Below are 24,066 nucleotides of genomic sequence, written 5' to 3' on the forward strand. Positions count from 1 at the left end.
CCTCAATTTTTTTTCTAACCCTTGATGTAAGATGGCCCAGAAATTTGCTGGAAAATAGGATACTATTTTTCCTTGAAATTGCCGTCGAATTTTTTTCCTGCGATTTTTCTTTCTTTTTTTTTTTTAAGTGAATTACTACATGGGCTCAAATCAGGATCAGCTTAAGTGAGTAAAAAACAAGATTGAAAATCTGATAAACTGGTATGGTAAAGCAGTTTTTTAATTTGAAAATACATTTTGAAAACTTGAAGGAATTTTTAAACATTTAAAAAAATAAAATTGGAAACGTTTGAACAAAAAAGTTAAAAACTTTGAAAGAACAAATAGAACATTTGAAAGCAGTTTTTAACCTAAAAATATACATTGAAAACTTGAAGGAATTATTGAAAATTAAAAAAAACAAAATTGAACATTTGAAATTTCTCTTTTGATAACTTGAAAGAAATTTTGAAAATTTGAAAAAAATAATAAATTTGAAACTTGAATTTAAAAAATAAAAAAATAAAACTGTTACCAAAGCCCCACCCCCCTGGAAAATTAGGACCACCTCAGTTACAAAAACTAAAAAACTGAAAACATAGAACTGAAAGTAAAGAATGAAAAAATGAAAAATTGAAAGTACAAATAAACATTTATTTTTTTAATTGGGAACAGTTTTAGTTTAAAGTTTTTTTTTTTTTCAAATTTTCAACATGTCTTTCAAGTTATCAAATACAAAATTTCAAATGTTCAATTTTGTTTGAGTTATCAATGTGTATTTTTAATTTAAAAATGGCTTTCAAATTTTCTATTTGTTTTTTAATTTACAGTGCCTGTTTTTCACATTTTCATCCTATTTTCATTCATTTTAAGCTGATCCTGATTTGACCCCATATTTCTTGGCCATTGAAAAAAAAATTCAGAAAGAAAATGTAAAGGTTTAGAAAATTCAGAATTGATGGAACAGAAAAACATTCACATCCTGCCGCTTTGCAGACAATGTCTTAATAAAAAATGACTCAAGCTTTTTGGTTTTTGTCTAAAAACTGCATAGTCATGATTAAAAGACTACTATGGACGATTTTACAGTAGAAAATTATGTAGTTAAAGTGGGAAAAATGTGCCTACGTATTCTAAATTAACAAATATCGTTATTATTTCAATTTTTTTAAACGTCAATCAGATGTAAAGGATCTATAAACGCGGTGCATCAGCCACTCAAGTACAGCTCTAGTGAAGCCTGGAGGGAGATGTCTCCATCAGTGGAAACTTTGCTTGATCTTCAAAACAGGTTCCTCAAAATAAATGGTCCTTGAGGAAAACCCCAATGCTCCAAGTCAGCCATCACAAGAGCGAGGAACAATGCCTCTGCCACATCTCTCTCAGTCCACAGGACTGATGGGTAACTGGAGTCGCCTTGTGAGGAGCCCCGTGCAGCGTTATCAGGGCTGGGAAGGGGGTGTGAACAGCGGCAGAGATGCCTCTGAGGTCAAGCCTTTAATAATGATTACAAACTGGAGCTGGCTGCTGGAGCGACAGGCTGCAGCTGTGGGCCGGTCCGCCTTTGAAGTGTTCCCCGCCTGTTGCAGGGTCCCAGGCCCCCTCGCATGAGGAGACGCTGGAACTATGTGGCTGCCTGTGGGAAAGAATGTCATGCGACGCCAGGGTGACGGAGCGCAGGATGGCTGAAGGGTGGACGGCTTGACTGGTCCTGCTGGTGGGCTTGTGACTCGAGACCAGTAGGGATGCCACAATGGGATGAGAGGGTGAGAGAACAAGGCTGGGTGATGTAGGGGCTGAGGAGGCAAACACAAACATTCAACAAGAACGACACATTTTATTTTGGAGCTTCATCCAGTATGGGTCCTTGGGCAACTACAGCAGCCACTGGAGTTGCTTATCCCTGCGTTACGCTAACAAAGGGACCCAAGTCCCTGTGCCAGTCCCCAGCCTGGCTAAAATACATGGTTGTCAGGACATAAAAACCTCTGCCAAACCACTTGTTCGTATCAGTGAAAATGCGTATTCTCCTTGACGACCCTGAGGTGAGCCCAATGGTGATCCCTTGAAAATACTATACCCTAATTTTAAATCCCGACTCTAATGATGCATTCACACCGGACGCAATTTTCATGGCAGTGTTGTTGATTTTAAATGTTAAGTCTTTCAATGTGATCTGAGGTCTTGCGGCGTAATTGTGGCGTCTGACGCATCGTCCAATCAGGACCTCAGCTTTGGGCACGTGACGTTTACAGTGACTCAATCAAAGGGTAGATAAATAAATTCAATATGGCCTCTCCATGCAAGGAAATTCCATCCATATTCTTGACCAGCTGTGGCTGCTTGGTTGCTTGAGACTGTCCTGGTTAAACCCCCTGGACCGGTCTCCAGCCTGTCACAGAGCCCATGGAGCTGAAGCAATTGCGCCCGCTAAGGTAGCCAGCCGCCTGGTGGACAGCATAGAAGGGTCCGGCAGAGTTTGATTGCGTCGCCGCGCAGAGCTAGGATGCATCGCCACGCAGAGCTAGCATGCATCGCCGCGCAGAGCTAGCATGCATCGCCCCACACGGTCCAGCAGAGCTAGCTGGTGTCGCCGTGCAGGGTCCAGCAAAGCTAGCATTCGTTGCCGCGCAGGGTCCGGCAGAGCTAGCATGCGTCGCCACGCAGAGCTAGCATGCATCGCCGCGCAGTGCTAGCATGTGTTGCCGTGCAGAGCTAGCATGCGTCTTTCCACAGGGTCCGACAGAGCTAGTATGCGTTGCTACGCAGGGTCCAGCAGAGCTAGCTTGTGTCGCCGCGCAGGGTCAGGCAGAACTAGCATGCGTCCTTGCAAAGGTTCCAGCAGAGCTAGAATGCGTTGCAGCGTAGGGTCTGGCAAAGCGTGCATGCGTCGCCACGTATGATCCGGCGGAGCTAGCATGCGTTGCTACACAGGGTCCGGCAGAGCTTGCATGCGTTGCTACGCTGGGTCCGGCAGAGCTAGCATGCGTTGCTACGCTGGGTCCGGCAGAGCTAGCATGCGTCGCCGCACAGGGTCTGACAGAGCACACATGTCGCTGCGCAGAGCTAGCATTCATCGACCCACAGGGTTCGCTAGAGCTAGCATGCGTCGCCGCGCAGGGTCCGGCAGAGCCGGCATGCTTACCTGCTGGCCCGCCGGGGGCTGGAAGAGCCGCTGTGGGAAGCAATCACAGCTCTCCAGCTTCATGGGCTTATGATCCTTTTCTTATTTTTATCAAGACAAAATTAAAAATATCCCCCAGTTTTATTTTTATTTAGCCCCCTCACGTTAATGTCCAAACTGGGCCACAGACAGGCGGAAGTAACATTCAAAATGAGCATCATCCAGGCACAGATCCCGCTGAGCTGTATGGAAAGCCTGAATTGGGAGAGACTCAAGAGTCAAAAGAGAGGCGGCAGACTTAAATTTGATGTGAAAATCGCATCCAGTCTGAATGGAGCAAAACAGTTGTGTTTCTTTCTGTTTTAATATTTATACAAGTTTTTTTTTTTTCTTACAATTCTAGACACTTATGTCGCATAACATCCGCTTACGGCCAACGATGTCAAGTGCCATCTTTTAGTTTGTTGCAGTCTGCAATTTGTGCCACTAGATGGCACCAAACAACTGCAAAAAACTGTCAAGCCTTTAAACCTGTACAAGCTGTGAACCTGATACTGAAAACTTAAAGTTTTAGTTTCATAAACTTTTAGTTCTCCTTCATTGTTCTCGTAAAATATCCTTGGCCAAACTGTTTTGGTTCATTTGCAGTGAACCTGCCGATATGTGTGCACGCAGTGAAAAGCCTCTTTGTTCAGATTAAAGCTGCGTAAATACTTTCCTACTTTTAACATTTCAACAGAAAGCATTGAAAACCGCAGAACACTTCAAAACATGATTTATGACTCAGAGGAGAAAAAAGCTGAAGCCTTTTAGCCTCTGCTGCAGGATGCTTTTAACATGAATTTTACAGGTGAGATTTATGACTGATCGACTTAATTACTACCTTCCAAAGATTCTGTGAGTGACTTATTACGCACACATAGTCATATCAGAACAACAAATCAAATTATTACTTAGCTTGCAAAAAAAAAAAAAAAGCGAGACCACAATGATTCACTGCTGGTGTGGGAACCTTTAAAATTATTTAGTAGTTCTTAAACGGAGGATTTGTGCGGAGTCATATTTTATCTTTACTTTGAGGCTTCAGGTGTCATTCATTTATAAAACTTGTGTCAACAAAGAGCATGAAAACATTTGACTTTTGTTGCTCTGGATTTCAACAGTAAATGAGCAGCAGATGCAAATTTTTTTAAAGCTTCTACACGTTTGTGATGTTTTTTCGAGATCATCAGACCAACGACACATTGAAATAAACCAAAAGAAGGGATTTTCTCCCTAAAATAAAGGAGAATATGAGGAGGATCCCAGCACATTTATGACATCATCCATTCCATAACAATGATCCATTGTGATCCATGGGCTTCTGCTCTCTGGCAATTGCTATCCATAAGTTTTATTTGACATTTTATAGCTGTTAGATCACAAGAGCTCAGCACAAGGACCGGCTACTTGCTGACGGTCCACAGAAAGGGCTTCCACGCGGACCTGACTGGGTGGTGGAGGGGAGAGGTCAACAGGGGTATCCATTTCTGGCAAACACTGTTGAGAAAAAGAGAGAGTGTAAAAAAAAGGGGAGGGAATGAGGCAGAGAGAGACCACCGCGGCTCATACAGTCCCGGGTTTCAACTCTACTGATGCAGAGCCGGCCTTTCATCTCCTGCACAAGGATTACCATCCTATTTCCCCTCAACACACATGTAATTGCTAAATGACAGTGAAGCAGAAAGGCTTAATAGGCAATTGATCCTCTCTTTAAAGGCAAAAAAAAAAACTTTACTGTGTTTGCTGAAGTGTATTTGCTATTGTTCAAGTCGTGCTTAATTAAAATCAAACACTTTTTTAGGTCATTAAAAAAATGGTTTAATTTCAGCAAAGTTATGTCTCAAATTTGTCCTGTGATAATATTTTTTTATGTAAACCTAATTTAATTTAATTAGACTGAAAAAAAGTGAATTGTTGGCTCAAATTGGATCAATACAATACATTTAAAATTATTAGTTTGGATCAAATTTAATTTTTTGAGTTGGTGCTTTACTCAACTTAGACTTTTGTTTATTGATCCAACATTTCACTTTTTATAGTGTTGGACATATTCATGAATGTTTTAGCTTAATAAAGCATAACAACATTAGCACAATTACATCTGTTGTTCTAAGGCAGGTAAAAAAGAAAAACATGTAAACATTGAGCAATGTTGACAACAAGGTCAAACCTGAATTCTTCCCCTACCCCTACATTTAGACCTGAAAATAGAGTTATTAAACGGTAACCAAACACTAAATCAACTTTTTATGTCTGTTGACCTCTATCAATGGGGCTTTAAAAGTGCTGTCTGTTGGTTCTTTTTACAATTTAAAATAAACTTGCTTCATTTCTAAAATTCTAGTCTAAAACGTCTTTGTGCTGCTCCCTACAGGTTGAAGATTTTGTGATCAACAGGTGTAAGTCCAAGAAGTTTCATGTTATCGTGCTCTGCAGCTTCAGTATAAAAGCCCCGCCCATCTTTGAACGCTTGATAATTGAAGCTTACTACGTGATCGTTTGCACTCCATGCGATGCCGAGAGTGGCAGACCTAATGCAGAGAGCAATGGAGCTCACGCCGCGACGCTGAAAACGGCAGATATCCCTCTATGATGCTGACGCAGAGAGAGGCGGAGCTTGCTCACTAAACCGGCCCTTGGTAAGCTGGCTACAGACCAACAGACAGAGGGCTGCTGGATGGGGAGGCAGCCTGCTTGAGCCCCCTGAACTTTACGATTATTTTTTATTTTTATTTTCATCGAGACAATAATTAAAAAAAAAAAAAAACTTTAGTTACCTCAAGCTAAACTCACTGCCAATCACATATTCAGACCACACCTCCACCGCTCAGCCCGCCTCCCCTAACCCCGCCCCTTTTTTCCCATTTTTCAAATCCAGACCGAAGGTGGAGTCGGCCTCCAAGTGTCCTGTTTGGTTTGGTTACTCTTTAAGCTATTAATTAAGCTATTAATATACAATCTTTAACACAACTGTCCACATTTAAAAAACAAACTAAATCTGGACCATGGAGCTTCAGCAGAGCGCTCAGATTGCATAAATATCCTGTGCTCGCTTAAAGCATGTAAATGATGCTTTGTCTAGTCATCTTTAAGTTATCTATTTATTTTATTTCGCTGGTATTTTTTTTTAATTGTTCATCTATGATTTCTGTAAAAAACTCCTCTAGGGAAAGGTGTTGCAAATTAAGTATAAACAGTATATACTCGTATGTCCCTATTTGATAAAAAAAATATATATATATACATACACAAATCTTCAAATCTGGACGACACTCCCACTCAGTGACATCATCAACAGTCACCGGTGTTAGCGAGGAGCTCGGAAATACATAACATCTGTTTTATAACTTTAAAAAGGTTTTACTTAAAAAAAAAAGTAATTACTACCTGTTAAATGTCAACTGGCGTAACATGGCACCACAGGCGAGAGATATAGAACTCAAAGTTGAACATTCATTCATTCATTTTCTTGACTGCTTCGTCCCTTCCGGGGTTGCGGGGGTCGCCAGTCTGTCTCAGGGCCACAATCACACACACATTCACTCTCACATTCACACCTAGGGGCAATTTAGAGTCACCAATTAACCTATGAAGCATGTTTTTGGACGGTGGGAGGAAGCCGGAGTCCCCGGTGAAAACCCACGCATGCACGGGGAGAACATGCAATCTCCACACAGAAAGGTCCCAGCCGGGAGTCGAACCGGGGCCTTCTCACTGTGAGGCAAGAGCGCTAACCACTGCGCCACCGTGCAGCCCAAAAGTTGAACATTCTAAAACATTTTTTTTTTTTTACTTTAAAACTGTAACTTTTAACATAATTATAACCTAGATATGTAGCATTACGTGCAGTAATATTAGTGTGAATGCTGTAAGGCAGGTTTATCTGTATAGCACATTTCATGTACAGAGACGATTCAAAGTGCTTTACTTAAAACATTAAAAGAAACAATCAAAAGAAATAGTGAAAATGTGATCATTAAAACAAAATTAAAAGAAAGTAAAAAGATTTTAATTTAAAACAAGCATAGATAAAAAGTGCGGACGTAAACTTTTGAATACATATTAATCAAATGCAGCTGAGAACAGGTGAGTCTTTAACCTGGATTTAAATACACTGAGTGTTTCAGCTGATCTAAGGTTTTCTGGAAGTCTGTTCCAGATCTGTGGTGCATAGAAGCTGAATGCAGCTTCTCCATGTTTAGTTCTGACTCTAGGAACTGATAAAAGACCGGATCCTGATGACCGGAGAGGTCTGGCTGGTACATACTGGGTCAGGAGGTCAGTCATGTATTTTGGTGCTAAACCATTCAAAGCTTTATAAACCAGTAACAGAACTTTAAAGTCTATCCTCTGACAGACAGGTAACCAGTGTAAAGACCTCAGAACTGGACTGATGTGGTCTACTTTCTTGGTCCTTGTGAGAACCCGAGCAGCAGAGTTCTGAATAAGCTGCAGTTTCCTGATGGATTTTTTTGGTAGTCCTGTAAAAACACTGTTACAGTAATCAAGTCGACTAAAGATGAAAGCATGCACTAGTTTCTCCAGGTCCTGCTTAGACATCAGATCTTTAATCCTTGAGATATTTTTGAGATGATAATAGGCTGATTTAGTGACTGCCTTAATGTGTTTATCAAATTTAGGTCTGTGTCTATCACTACACCCAAGTTTCTGGCCTGGTTGGTAGTTTTTAGTTGAATAGATTGAAGCTCTGTAGTGACGTCTAACCTTTTTTCTTTAGCCCCAAAGACAATAACCTCCGTTTTGTTTTTGTTTAATTGAAGTAAGTTGTGACACATCCAGTCATTAATGTCCTCAATGCATTTACCAAAAACTTAATTAGCCAAAACAGCTAGCATGTAACTGAAATATTAGCTAAACTACAAATTAGCCTATCAAAGTCTTAGTAAATGATAAAATAGTTCAAAACCCTTGCAGAATGCCACTGCTTTAAAACCCTAATTTTTAAACATAATTGTGAAAAATAAAAAGTGAGAATTGATGCAGAGACTTCTGGGTAATTTCTAGAGCACTGGATTTTGTTAATTCAGACAGTACTACAAAAAGGCATTTGGATTATACAGTAGTGAGTAGTTAAGGAATTCAGACACAACCTTAATCAGAAAACAGCAATCAGTCAGTCTGCTTTTAGCATGAAAAGGAAGCAGCTTCTTATGGGTGTCTGTATTTGACACATTGCACTGCCTGCTGTCTTCCTGTTTCTGTTTTAACAATCTCATAAAATGTTATTACTGTGTCATTTGATGCGGCCAAATCTTCCAATATCATTGTAACGCTTCAGTACAAAAGTACAGAAAAACGTCCGTTTCTCGTCTCAATCGTGCAAAAAAGAGGGAGAAGAACTTGAGTCGGTATTAAAAATGTTTTGCCAAGGGTTTTAAGACTGCAACCTCTGTGCTGCCTATTAGAGTGCACACATGCAGGGAACGTATTTAGTGTCTCTGTTATTGTTGGAGAAAGAAAAATGAGTCTGAGATTTGCATGTTAAAGTAACCAATTGGATTCGTTGGAGGAGAAACTGCAAATGCTCCCAGTTATGAGAAAAAAATGCAAATATACTTTTACTTTAGCCAAGGAAACGGCACTCATTTTATGTTTTTTAAAGTTAATCTTTTCTATTTTTTTCTAATAAAGCCACCAAAACTCCATTGATTGCATTTTTTCTGCACTACTACAGTCGCCACTGTAGACCATTATATGTTCAGCTCTAATCCGCTAAAGCTCATTACTTTAGCATAAATGAAAAGTAAACAGAACTCAGGACAGATTAAAGAACCAAGTTAATGCTGCTGAAGCGCTGATACGTCCCCCTGCTCACTCATTTTTAGTGCTTTGCAGCACCACCCACCCCAAAACGCAACTTTAACAACCCGCTTCATAAATGAAACCATTCTCTGTGAATGTGGCTGTGTCCTCTCGTGTGGCCACCGACAGCCAACCGGCTGATTGAGGGTGTCGTAATGTTATTTGGATATTAAACCGGGTTAGCTGCATGTGTACTGGCAGACTCCTGGACTCTGAGCTCAATTCACCCGCAGGACTCTGGGATAATGTTTCCCCCAACAACCATTAACATCAGTGGCTTTAAACACTGTAAAAACTACAACCAGTACGTAAGGTTGGAGTACAGCACCTGGCTGTTGACACCTCTTTCTGTTTCTTATTTAAAATAGTGTGTCATTATTTTAAGAGTTTCCTGGTAACACCGACTGTTGGGTTGCACATAAACCGGGAATGTCTTGATGTCACAAGGAGCTCAAGTTAGCAAAGTTACCGGATCTGTAAAAATATTATTGTATTTTTCCGTACTATTATGCTACGTTCACACCGGTTCACATGTGACGCGGGTTCAGAAACGGATTTTCAGCAGTCTTAAACGTACATTTAGCATTTGGTGTTGCTACTCAATATCCGCCACCTACATTTGGAAGAGGCTTGGTGCAAAATGTCAGTGATACAAAAATTTTACAATTTTTCGATAAATGAAGAGTTGGTGTTGCAAATACTAATTTCTGCTGCATGATCAATTTTCAAACAGTTGGTACTTTCATGAATTAAAGAAGTCGCCATCCATTTGTCACTTTTGAATCCCTGATTGGTAAAAGTTTAACCCAATTTAATTTTTAATGCACATTCAGTGGATGCACGGCTCAGTAGGCTTGTCAAAGGGCTGCCACGCAAGAAACCTGGGTTTAATAACCCAGGGTGTGCATTGTGCATAATCCAGTGTGGGTCCCTGGGCAAGACCCTTGACACTAACTGGCTTCGCCATGTGCCTTGCAAATACAGGGCGGTATCAGGGAGAGCATCTGTCATAAAAACTATCTGCCAAATAACCAATGTGAAGCAGTGGAAGCTGTTTCACTGTGTCAACCCCTAATGGGATAAGGTGATCAACAACATTTAGTGGCTACACATTTTGTTCATAGAGGCCGAAAAAGATCATAGAAACTTGCGTAGGGACATGTGAACACAAAAGTAACAACAGTGTGCTAATGTGAAGCAACAATATGCTAACTTGTAGTAACAGTATGCTAATGTGTAGCAAAAATATACTAACAGGTAGCAACAGTATACTACGATGTAGCAACAATATACTAACATGCAGCAATAGTGTGCTAATGTGTATCAACAATATGCTAATGTGTATCAATATTATACTAACATGTGCCAACAGCAGTGTTGGGCATCTCACTTCAAAAAAGTAATTAGTTATAGTTACTAGTTAATTCTCCCAAAAAGTAATGGAGTTAGTAACTCAATTACTGCATCTTCAAAGTAATTAGTTACTTGGCAAAGTAACTCGTTTTAAATTTATCTTTAAATATGGTAATATTTTGTATTTTTTCCTGCGTTACAAATAAAAAAAATAATTTACATTCAATAATAGATGATAACTGACAATAGTATACTGGTATAGTTTTCCAATGGAGTCATATTGTCTAAGTTTAGGATACACCTGAGAGAGGGTTTAGGGAAAGAATTTTCAATATTTATTTGTCAGAATTATCACACAAAACACTGCAACAAGTGGTATATAAAAAATGTAACTTCACACAAAAAAGGTAAACGTTTCAACTATTAACATACTTCAAGTATCTTACCTACAACTATAATTAAACAAAATGGCTTAAAAAACTGAAAGTGCAAAACAATAAACAATTATAAATAAATGTCAAGTAACAAAATCTCTGCTGTCTTTATTTATATCACACCACAGCTGGTTGATCATTTTCATAGCCTAAAGACATTAACCCATGTTCCTGCTAAGAAAAACTGCTCTCTCAAAACCCCGCCCACCCGCTCTGTCGGCCCACTGTATTGATCTGTGTGCGCGCGTGTGCATCTCTGTTTTGTGTGTGTTTGTGCGCACGCGCTCGCAGGTGTCTGTGTGTGGGTAAATTAATAAACTACAATTATTAACCCATATTTCTGCTAAGAGGAGCAGCTCTCTGCATCTCTTTTTTCTCTCCCAAAATCCCGCAGCCCCGCCCACTCGCTCCGGAGTCTGCTCACTGCGTTGATCTGTGTGCGCTCGTGTCTGTCTGTGTTGTGTGTGTTTTATAAATATTACCCCGTTTCTGCTAAGATGAGCTGCTCTCTGTCTCTCTGTTCTCTCTGCTTTCGCGTCCCGTGTAAATGGGGCGTTACACAAGCAACTTTCGGGTGCGAAGCGCCCAGCTCCAGCAAGATCATCAAACTTTGAAGTAACGCGCCGCGATTTACACGAAGTAACTATAACGGCGTTACAGCGAGGATGAAAGTAATTAGTTAGATTACTAAATTACTTGATTTATAACGCCGTTAGTAACGCCGTTATACTTAAACGGCGTTAGTCCCAACACTGGCCAACAGTATGCTAAGATGTAGCAACAGTATTTTTAATGTGTAGCAATAATATACTAACATGTAGCAACAGTATGCTAAGATGTAGCAACAGTATGCTAAAGGTAGCAACAGTATGCTAACATGTAGACACAGTATGCTAATGTGTAGCAATAGTATCTAGTGTGTAGCAACAGCATGCTAATGTGTAGCTAAGTATGCTAACATGTAGTAACAGTATGCTACCATGTAGCAATATGCTAATGTGTAGCAACAGTATGCTAACATGTAGCTAAGTATGCTAACGTGTAGTAACAGTATGCTAACATGTAGTGACAGTATGCTACCACGTAGCAACAGTATGCTAACATGTAGCAGGAGTATGCTAATGTGCAGCAACAGTTTCCTGATTCGAGGCAGTGTTGGACTGTGTTTTTTTACATATTTTCTTTAACATAGCTAACACAGTTGGGAGTTAGCGTAGCCACACAATGTTTGTTTTAGCTGTATCAGTCTGTTTTTGTATGTGCTGCAAACAAGGTTGAGAGTTGTGTTGTGAATATGTTATGCTGGTACATGGCTAATGTGTAGCAAGTTTCTAAAAAGAACGCAGTTTATGAAGTCTGACTGACTTCTCTTTTGTCTCACTTTTGACTGTGGTGCCTTGTAGTTTAGTGCCCCTTATTTGAAAAAAGTTTGGAAATGGACCCTTCAGTGATGGTGTGCAATGATCCGGTGCATCCTGTAGTGCAAAAAATAAGGTAATACAAAAACTAGTTTGAGAGGAGAACTCACATCACAAAGTTTGCTTCTCATAAAAATAAAAAAAATCATCAAGTCAGAAGCATGAAGATGGGCTGTAAACAAACATTGAGGCTTGTGTTCATATAAAAATTTATTTTTTTAACATTTACTTTCGTTTCCATTTTCTGCATTTTGTTTGTTCACAGTTTAACTGGGATTTTTCATCATCTATATGTAAAAAAATCATCATCTGTGCTTTTATTTTCCAATAAACATTTATCTCCGTGTTTAAACCTTTGCAACAATTCTATCCACAATCACATCCCACGTTTAAAAAAAAATATCATAAATGAAATAACATGTTGATCCTGAGTTTCCTGGTGTGGCTGCACTCTGTAATCAGGGAGTGTGTTATTTGCTCCTGTATAAACAGTTCACTTTTCACAATGTGACTCATTTGATGCATGGCATGCAATTCAGGTTCTGGCGTAAATGTTCCCTGTTTGAAACAGAGTGTACCGGCTCTCATGATGGAGCCGGATGCATTATCCAATGGTCGTAACTTTAGGATAAAATTACAAGGGTGACAACACAAGTCGAAACGTCTTCCTCTTGTAATTCCTTTTAAATCTGTCACTTTGGAAAAGGTATTATTTTCCCAGGATCTGCATGCACTTACGGATAATAAATGCTTGCGTGCATCATTTTTAATGTGCAGATGTGTTTACTGAACAGATGATAAACTGAACGATTGGGCCGATGATTTACGGCTCGGCTAAGATTAGTGCTCGATATTTTCGGAGGCGCACCCGGGTTTAATTGACACAATGCCCCTTTGTGGCAGTAAAGGGCATGGCAGTTGAAAACGGTTTGCCGAACACATTTAGAATTTCGGATCAGATTCTGTTTGAGAAAGCAGCATGTTATTACCGATTAGACACATCGGTTTGATGAGAGGGTCAAAAGAAAAACAGTGATTTTTGTGTTTCACCTGTTGTGAAGTCACCCCCTCCAAAAAAAAAAAAAAAACAACCACAAAGGCTCTCTTTTTTCGACTCCAGAAGCCTGCTGAACCACTTTTGAACCACTTAACCCACCATGACATCATTCAAACTGGACGTGTGCCAAGCAAAGCGGCTGCCTGCCAGCGTTCTTTCCTTCCTTCAATCTGTCCTTCTCTTTGGCACCATGCAGAGACAGTAAAAACCTCTTCAGCACTTTTTCTGGCGCATTTTATGGCCTGAAAGATGCAACCTTTTCCCCCCCACAGTTGATGACATTCTTTTACTCCTTGAGTTGTTGACAGGCTCACCTTTGTTACTTGAGAAACAGATAGACAACTGTTGGATTTTTTTATATATATAAATATATTATTTTGTGAATTGTATGTTTGTCTGCAGGAGAAAGCATGCTGAAAGATGCCCTCCTCCTTATCAGTCAATGGGTGTAAGTCTATCAGCAGCTAAAGCCCAGAGGAAGGACTTAGGTTTTTAACAGTTATGAATAGGTGCTTTCTTGCTTCCTGTCTTTCTAACCCTTTGCCCTGAGGCAGAAAATGAAAACATATCCTTCCTGAGCTCAGCAGTACTTTTAACGTGAGTGCTGCCACAGAGGGGAATACATCCGTAGGGTTTTAAAAAAAGTTTTAGCTCGATTATGTCTTTTTTTATTATGTGTTTTCACATTAGTTTTAGTTTTGCACAAACTTTCACTTCACATGTTTCGTGTGTCTTGCACGTGCAGATTTTATTTATTTATTTTTTTCACGTTATTTAAATTTTTAACATTGTTCTCTACAAGAGCACACATGCCAACCCTTAAAGAGTTCCTGGAATAATTGATGAATTTAAGAACTGAACAGAATGTGTCTTATGAACATTTAACACAAAACAAAACTAAAAAAAATATTTATTGCTGTATTGACATTCAAGAATTTTCGCTATGTATGATTGGAAGACTTTAGTCATAAATGAGTTGGTTACTTTAGTTTCTAAATTCATGGATGATGAGTTACTCAATAATGACACCAGCTCCTTCAGAAAGGAGCAGCTACAGCCTATTTCTCTAAAACTACTTGAACCTACAAATCTATTTGCTAATGTGTTTGTTAATTATCTGGCATCAATCTAAAATCTTTGGGTTTTTTTTACAAAAAAGAAAGAAGTACGTGCGTTTGAGAAGATAGGGAAAAAGCATACTAATTATGAAGCACACTGGCGGAAGTAGCATAATATGGGCTAAGTCGGGGCTCTGCAACCTGGAGCCGCATGAACCTCTTCTTCCCTCCATTGTGGTTCTTTGGTTTTTAAGAAAAATGCAAAACATATCAAAAAACCTCGTAGTATTTGTTATCTACTTCAATTAATTACATTTTGTTATTTATGCTTAGATTTTTAACAAAACGGTGGAAAAAGGTTTCATCTATCACAGTGGATTATTAACTTATTATCAACTTATAGGATTTAATTAAAAAGAAAAATATTTGTATTCTACACCAAAGTTGTTTATATTAGTTTTTATGTTATTTATACTGTTTTACTTTTGTTGTAAAGCACTTTGTGTCATTCGTATATATGACAAGTGCTATATAAATAAAGATTGATTTGAATAGTAATTTAATTTTGTATTAATTTTATTTTCAATTAAATTTCCAGCTATTTCCATCCGAAACCTTTTTCATGGGTTTATCAGTGACTGCATTTAGCCTTACTTATGTGTTTGGTTGTCTGTCTTTGTGTGTGGTGGAGCCGATTATCAGAAACAATCGAGCATTTTGTGGTTCAAAATATTTCATGGATGCACCTCAGGATCCCCTCTGTCAGAAGAACACGTCAGCCAGAAGAAAATCCAAGATTTTGAAATATACATCCATCCATCCATTTTCCTGACCGCTTTGTCCCTTTCGGGGTCGCGGGGGTGCCGGAGCCTATCCCGGCTACTGAAGGGCGAAGGCGGGGTACACCCTGGACAGGTCGCCAGTCCGTCGCAGGGCCGCAATCACACACTCAGTCACTCTCACATGCACACCTAGGGGCAATTTAGAGTCACCAATTAACCTATGAAGCATGTTTTTGGACGGTGGGAGGAAGCCGGAGTCCCCGGTGAAAACCCACGCATGCATGGGGAGAACATGCAAACTCCACACAGAAAGGTCCCAGCCGGGAATCGAACCGGGGCCTTCTCGCTGTGAGGCGAGAGCGCTAACCACTGCTCCACCGTGCAACCCGAAATATACATCTAATAAAAATATAATATTCCTATAATAGTGTACTGTAGGTACCCCTCAAGTCTAAAGACTGCATTTTGTGCACGGACAGCCTCATGGGGCATTCGCTCTGAACGGGATTCGTGCGACAAATTTGCAGCTCGCCGTCTGCCTGAGCTTGACGCCGCAACATCTTTAACATCAGTAATCTTGTCTCCATGTTTGGGTTATGATTATTATTATTTAAAGATTTTCCTGGTACAGGGGGCTGTGACTGTATGACAGTCGCTTCCACTGTGTTTCTGTGTCTCTGGCTGAGCTTGAAGGCTGACTGTCAACCCAAGGGGGGATAAAATATATTTTTTTATTTTTTTATTTAGTGTTTTTAGCTTGATTCGCGCCTCGTCGCTCAAATGGAGCTGCTGCCAGACCTTCAGGCAGCGCCCGTCACTCAAATCACACCGCGGGACATAAGATCGCCTCAATTCATGAATCCCGTCCGACGTGAACGCACCTTCAAGGTTGAAACTGGGGCATATAGACATTGAATAGTTTTGTAACAGTTGAGTGTATTGCTGCCATTTTTACAAATTGCTGCCTTTTTTGGTTTAGTTTTTGTGGCTTTTTTGAAAGAGAGACATCCTAAAGTACATTCATGTCAAATTTGGTGCCTGCACAACAAAATGCACAATTTGTCTGAAATATTAACCTAACCAGCTCCACTAGCGGTCCTACAACAGACAGGCAAACTGTCAATCTGCCTTCACTGGTTGGGATAGGCTCCAGCATCCTCGTGACCCTGCAAAGGATGACGAGAGAATACAAATGAATGCATGAACATTTCCAATATCTCATCCTTACAATAGTTTTTCCTGTTTCTTGGAGCTTGCTGAAGCTAAAACCAGCTATCTCTGAGACACACAACGATACACAAAGACACACATGGACGGTTTCCAAGCTTTTGGATTGTTGGGTAAAACAGATACAACCCTCATATGAGTGGGTAGAACATGTAAAATCCATAAACATGACCTCCAGGGCGCTAGCATACGAGGCCTGTTGTACAGTTCAATTATTTGAATACTGAGACATTTTGATAATATATAAGGAAAACAAATGGCTACTTTTGTAGTTTTTTTTTGAGAAATTAAATAGTAATTTTATTAAGTTTAAACACTCAACTAAATTTACTTACATAAGCACTGTAGTGCCAAAACAATAGTGCATAAAAATTTTCAAATTTTAAATCATCATTAAAATCACAGTGACTAAAATAAAATAATCTATTTTTTTATAGTTTAAAGGAACTGAGAGCCGATCATACAGTACATTCCTGAGCTGTCCTAACTCTCCTACAGTATATACACACGACAGTTTCTGTATGTGTCAATCTGTCTGCAAACTTGAAACTTTCCTCTACTCTCCATTATCCTATAATAATGGGTGCTCTGCTGGTGGAAGGTTGTAGGTAATCTCAACATTTGTACAACCTAAATGCTTATTGTTTGAGCAGGGATTAAATTTCTTTCCTCCAACACAGGAGGGTGTATTGTACTGTCCATGCATGTGAGTCCTCTAGTGCTGTCAAGGAAGACGTGTGCAGCCGTCTTATTACGGAGACGGGATTTAAAGAAAAAAGAAAAACTTTTTTTTTCCTTTTTTGAGTGTCATGCATCATTCCCCCAACAACAGCTCATAAATTCCCCTCTATCTTTGCTCCACTTGTCAGTTTTCATTAGACGTAAAAATGACTGACATGTATTGATAGGTAAGGAGCTGAAATTGTGAATTTATGAGGAAAGTTGGCATGGAAGCAGGATGGTAAAATGACTTTGAGTAGTGGAAAAAAACTGCCCCCCCTCTTGTAAAAATGAAGAACCCTCTTTTCACCCGGCGAGAAAAGAGCGGAGCGTGTCCAGTCCTGAGAATCGATGCCAATGAAATGATCTCACAAAATTTGATCAAGCTCCTGGAAAAACGGGAAATCACCGAAGCACAGTTAATTAAATTCAACCGCTACTATTCCTTGTTCTTCTTTTAATCCAATTAATCGAAATGTGAGTTTTTGTGAGTAAATATGAAGTTTTTTATCATTATATATCTGTTTCTGCGCTTGGATTGATTTACGCTCCACAGTTCACATTCAGTCATATGTGCTGACAGCCATACGATCGTATGCAGCTTCACCTCCACGCACAAACTTTTGTCAGCAAGTCATCTAATTGCCGTAAAATTTATGGACCTTGAATGCCTCGGAGGCATTTGTAAAGATAAAATGCAGACAGAAGGACTTCATGTCAATTCACACGTATATCCTCAACAAGGAATGACTCAAACTGCTGCTATCTAAGACAAAAAAATCCTTTGTGCTGCAATATTAGTCACATTTGATGTTCATATTTCATTTTTATGCCCTGTTTCTCCCAGGATTTTATCAAGAAAAGATCAATTGTTTTTTTTAATCCAGTTCATATAAAACATGATATACTTGAAGTTAATGAAAAATGGGTTCTAACTTTAAAATAGAGATGACAAATCCATAAATCGGAGTGTGACAGATCACCTCGGTGGACGGCTCCATTTTAAGGCCACACCTGGGTTTCCAGGAAAGACTTCTCAACAATGTGTCTGAAATCCCCAAGGAGGCTCTCATTCTCCTCTGAATGACTTTATTAGTGCCTCTGCGGTCATTCCGGCTTCTCTTAAACAGAGCGACACTTAGAAGTGCGATGAAGTAACGCGCAGCCCATTAGCTCAGTGCACAGCACGGCTCCACGCCGTCGGTGCAGAGTGATCTCGCCAACAGCTGGGCTTGCCGACATGTACCCCCCATAGAAGGTCAGGTGACCCAAAACCTGCAGCGAGCTTTGCAAATGGAGAAAGCATTTAGGCGCAAACAAAAATACTAATAGTTGTATTCAAACCAGTTTCGATAAAATCTCTTTCTGTTCCGTCTATAAATAGTGTGTGCTTTTCAAGAGTATATTTTGAAGTTTAATGGAGCGATCCTTTCTTTTGTAATCCGACTCTTCCTTAAACATTTATGTGATTCTCCTGTTCTCAAATTTCAGCGTACATCATACAAGTTGGGGTAGCTTCCTTGTATGTTGGAGTTTTGCTCACTGATTCATTAAAGAAAATGGAACTTGAGAAGAAATAGTGAACAGAAAAGCAGCGCTAAACTACAAAAACCAGTGTGCGCTTGCTTCAAAGTGTGCAGCTGTCACAACCAGTTGAATCAAAGGTGGTGAAAAACAAGCAGCAAAACCGTGCCGCGAGGCTTTCATGGACTTTTCTTGCATATCCCTCAGATTTAGCATGTCAAAAAAGAAACTTTTTTTTGTTGCTTTGAGTATGAATGAAGAGCATGACAAGGGTGTGTGCAGGTATGTTTACGTGTGCTATGCACATTTGAGGAATGTCCCCAGTCAACCCAGTCGAGCGGAAAGGCATCGAAACCAAAGAACAAGTATCACCAATTCAGTGATACTGGGAAATGTCTTCATTGTACATTCCATATAATTTAGCTTTTCTGTAACCAGTAAAGTTCAGCTGCAGCACTTATTGAACTCACTAAAACAGAGTTTTTAAAACGTAACTTTTTAACATAACTATGAATAAAAAAAGTAAGGAATATTATTCCAGAATAAATCAACTTAAACCTTAAATAACTTTCAATATTTTACTCTCCAAAAAATGTATTTTTGTCAATGTTATACAAGTTAGACATAAGTGCAACATAACATTGGGTCATTAATAATAATAAGATAAAATGATCTGGAGGGAGGACGGAATTAGCCGGAGGGCCAGATCCGGCCCCCGGAGCTTGATTTTCGACACATGGGGTACTGGATGCGCACTGGTCCTCGGGGCACGTCCAGTACTGGTACCCCAACCTTAACCCAGTTCTGGTTCGTGTCAGGTACCGCATCCGATACTGCATCCGGTTTGCGCCCAGTACCAGTTCGGGTCCGGCACCGCATCTGGTCCGGTGTTGGGTTAGGGTTTCGGGTACCAGGGCGCTACACATTGGGTGCTTGACTGGTTCTGGATTCTGCTTCGCGGTCCGGAGGTTGGGTACCCGAGATTTAATGGAAATGTAAAATCAGGAGTCCGGATCCCTCCGGACATGGTACCGGATGCGCACTGGTCCTTGGGACGTGTCCAGTACAGCTACCCGAACCCAGTACCGGTATCCTAACCTTAACCTGGTACTGGTTTGCCACCAGTGCGGCGCCCTCTTCTACGTCTAGTACCAGTTCAGGTCCAGTATCGCATCTGGGCTGGTGTTGGGTTAGGGTTCAGGTACCAGTACCAGGTTTGCGTAGTAGTGCGCTACGCACTGGGTACTGGACTGGTTTTGGATTTTGTTTCGTGGTCCGGAGGTTGTGAACAAGATTTAATGGAAATGTAAAATCAAGGGTCCAGAGCCCATGGGACATGGTACCAGATGCAGTACCGTATGCGCACCAGTCCTCAGGACGTGTCCATTCCCGCTACCCTAACCCAGTACTGGTATCCTAACCTTAACTCAGTACAGAGTACCACGCCCTGTATGGCATCTGGTACTGGAACGGGTCCGGCACCCTGCTGGTCCGGTGTCGGGTTAGGGTACCGGTACCAGGTTTGGGTACCAATGCACTATGTGTTGTGGTACTGGGCCGGTTCTGGATTCTGGTTCACAGCCCGGAGGTTTGGGGACCCAAAATTTAATAGGAACATAAAATCAAGGGTTGGGAACCCTCAGGTCCTCGGGACGCGTCCAGAACCGCTACCCTAACCAAGTACAAGTATGCTAACCCGGTACTGGTGCCCCTTTGGTACCGCGACCTGGTACCGGTGCGCTACGCATCGCAGTACTGGACCGGTTCTAGTTTGCGGCTCGGATGTTGGTGACCCATCATTTAATGGGAACAGCCAATACGTTTAAAAATGACAAATGGGAGACACCTAAACATCAAAAAGTGACGCGAAGGGTCCTTAACCAAACGTGAATAAGTGAAGACTCGGGGATGAGAACGTGTTGCAAAAACAGGCCCAACAAGTAATCCAGGACCAACGTAGAAACAGAAAGATCCCAAAGCTTTTGATTCAAAGGAATAAAGCGACAAAGATCAACTGATATGAGGATTAGAAGCGTGGAAGGAACGAAGGGAAACAGATAAACAATTAGCTGCTGGTATTTCACGCTGGTTGATACTTGGCTGTACATCACTTGTGAAACTTGCTCGCTGCCTCAGTGACTTGTCCCCTGAGGCTGATTTACACCCATCAACATCTTAACTCTGCCCTGTTTGTTTGCCTGTAACCTAGCAACAGTGAGTTATTTTTTAGTGTTACCTGTCCTGTTTGTTTCTCGACGAACAAAGCAATTTGTCACATCTTGTGTGTTGCCCAATTGCAGTATTGCAAGAACAGCACTTGTGTCCTGGTTCATATCAAAATTTAGTTTGTTCTAAAACACTCATCCTGAGCAAAATTCTCACAATTGTGTCAATGCAAGGAATTGCATTGTTTCACCTACAAAAATAGCTTACAACTTGGTGCTGCAAAAAGTTTTAGCATGCAGTAATGTTTTATATCTCTCTATCAAAATAACAATGCTTGTCTGGATGGGAAGCTGTGAAAATGAGTGATTCATTGATCTTAAACCATTACATGTTTGCACAATCCAGGGCATGACTCACTTGTTGCTGTTTTCCACATTGAAAAAAAGAATCTCCTCATGTGAAACAGATTAGAGGTGTGGCCAGTTATCAGAAAACAAATCATAGTTAATCTATTGTTCTTGTGATCATTTAATCGTGTTATTGTGCGATCAAATAATCCCTTGCCCAGTAATGCTGTCAGTTTTTCTCTCCTGCTCTGTGGCAGTTCGGTGAGTCACGCCGCCGCTCTTGAGTAACAGTAAATACACTTTAACACATAAATGTGCATAAACTGCTCCTTCGGTTGGCAACAGACCAAAGCAGTCCCAGCAATATTTTATGTCCACACGACGACATCCGCGAGGCTTTCCACGTTGCACCTGCAAGTCAGCTGCACCTTTGGGAGAAGCAGTTAACACAAAAGTGCACACTCCCTCCTCGCTTCCATTACCACAGCATTAACAGTCATTTTGCACGGTTATTTATGTAAATAACTTCCATTTTTATGAACTTTTCTAGACACTATTTTCTTGAAATTGCCTTTTTTATGGTGTGCGTTTTAGGGTAATTATGTTGGAGTGAGTTACTGCACACGCAGCTGGTTGTAAAGGGTGTGGAAAGACAATAAAGAACCTCCCAGGGCCATTCATACACTCAAATGGTCTGTGAGACATCTTTTGCCAGAAGATGAAGTAATGTTATAAAATTCAAAACATTTTTCACACGTTAAGCATTTGAGGGTTTTGTTTCTTAATGGAGGAGAGAAGATTGAGCATTCAATATTTTAATATTTTGTCGGCGTTTATTTTATTTTTGACAAAGATGGCCTGAACTGTCACTATTAATGGGCCTGGTGGGCAACAGGTGCAGCCCACTGTCTCTTCTGATAGATCTCTGTAGCTGGGATTCTCAGAGGCAGCGTAAGCCAGCTCTAATCTCCCTGTAATTCTGGGAGGATTGGGTTGTTCAGATGAGCAAGTGGAAACCTTTGCTCATGTGAGAGGAGAACGCAGAAGCATCTCTTCGTGGAAACTAGGCTCTGGTGTTTTTGTGCATGTGTGTGTGGGAATATGTGTCTTGTTTGCATTTGTCTTATTTGATTTTAAGTTTTAGTCATCTCAGATAAGCTGGTAGACTCAACTACGTTTGTAAAACTGTTGGAAATAAGTCTTTCCCAGTTCAATTTTTGGTTCCTAATGGAACAGAACTACTGACAGTATGTTAGAATCCATAGGTGCTGAAACTGCATGTGTTTAGTTGATTGCAAGTGATTTCTTGCTTGACACTTGTGTGGTGGGTGTGTCACTTGGGGTAGACGGTGGTAATCATGTGTCATTCAATGTGGCATTGGCCATGGACCTCGCCTCTGGCTCGTCTCACGCCTCTTTGAGGGAGAGATCCCAGGTGGCTTGTCTGTGCTCCTATTCTTGGCAGTGGACCTCGCCTCTGGCTCGTCTGGCACTTCAGAGCGGGAGAGATTCCAGATTCCACGTGGATCGTCTGTGCTCCTGTTCTTGACCGTGGACCTCGCCTCTGGCTCGTCTCACACCTCGTAGCAGGAGAGATTCCAGATTCCACGTGGATCGTCTGTGCTCCTGTTCTTGGCAGTGGACCTTGCCTCTGGCTTATCTGGCACTTCAGAGTTTGAGAGATTCCAGATTCCATGTGGATCATCTGTGCTCCTGTTCTTGGCAGTGGGTCTCGCCTCTGGCTCATCTGGCACTTCAGAGCGGGAGAGATTCCAGATTCCAGCTGGATCGTCTGTGCTCCTGTTCTTGACCGTGGACCTCGCCTCTGGCTCGACTCGCACCTCGTAGCAGGAGAGATTCCAGATTCCACGTGGCTCGTCTGTGCTCCTGTTCTTGGCAGTGGGTCTCACCTCTGGCTCATCTGGCACTTCAGAGTGGGAGAGATTCCAGATTCAAGCTGGATCGTCTGTGCTCCTGTTCTTGGCAGTGGACCTCGCCTCTGGCTCGTCTCACACCTCGTAGCGGGAGAGATTCCAGGTGGATTGTCTGTTCTTCTGTTCTTGACCGTGGACCTCGCCTCTGGCTCGTCCTCATCCCCCCCCTCACAAGCTGTCCCAATTCCATCTGGATGAAGCCCATCTGCTACTCAATTCAAACATGTAGTTCTAGAGTTAGAGTAACAAATTCTTCGTTAACAGTCCTGGTACATCACCTGTCTATCCTGGGAGAGGATCTCTCCTTTCCTTACCATGAAGGATCAGGTCTAAGGCAGGGATGCCCAGTTTAGCTTAACTATCATGTTGTGTTTAGTTTGGCTACAAGCTATTCTTTATGCTTTTTGACTGATTTTATATTTCTGCACAATTACCGGTGTGAAGCCTTTTTTTGCAACTGCATTGTGATATTAGGTTATATAAATAAAACTGAACTGAATGAATTCACCTGTTCATTCAGGTGGAATGGATGTCAGTTGAAGTAACGAGAGATGAATTTCCTTTTTTTGACCAATTTTGATAACTCTTTTGACTGTAACGCTATCACCTGTTAGCTATCACCACCTCACATGTGAGTACTGTACTATACTTTACTGTACTATAGTGTAGTACAAAAACAACAATGCATAAAAAAGATGACTTAAGCTCATTTTCAAATTTTAAAACATCATTATTATTATTAAACCTGTATTTAACCAGGTAAGCTATTAAGAACAAGTTCTTATTTACAATAACGACCTGGACATGTTATTGCTTGAAATCACAATAACTCCTATTTTTAAAGTAATATTTGTTGTTGTTTTTTTACTGTTTAAGCCAAGGACTGATCAAAGAGAACATTACAATGAAAATTGTGTTTTTAACATGTTCTTGTAGTATTTTTCTCATGATGGAGGCCATATATCACCCACTTAGTGATGTTTTTCTTTAAAGTTACACTCCAACTATATTTTGATTTATTATTAAAGAGATCCCAGTGGTCTTTTCTTTATGTTTATGCAGTTTTTAGCCAACATCT

General features: G+C 40.7%; 1 long non-coding RNA gene across 1 annotated transcript in view; it reads right to left on the reverse strand.

Annotated features, from left to right (window-relative positions):
• Nucleotides 1-3,481: 3,481 nt before the first annotated feature.
• The window catches only part of LOC112149965, a 22,576-nt gene continuing 1,991 nt past the window's right edge, over nucleotides 3,482-24,066 (reverse strand). The window contains exon 2 of the long non-coding RNA XR_002919866.2: nucleotides 3,482-4,642. This is a non-coding gene — a long non-coding RNA (uncharacterized LOC112149965). The remainder of the gene's footprint in view (nucleotides 4,643-24,066) is intronic.

Source organism: Oryzias melastigma, linkage group LG13, assembly GCF_002922805.2.
Source record: "Oryzias melastigma strain HK-1 linkage group LG13, ASM292280v2, whole genome shotgun sequence".
NCBI classification, from domain to species: Eukaryota; Metazoa; Chordata; class Actinopteri; order Beloniformes; family Adrianichthyidae; genus Oryzias; species Oryzias melastigma.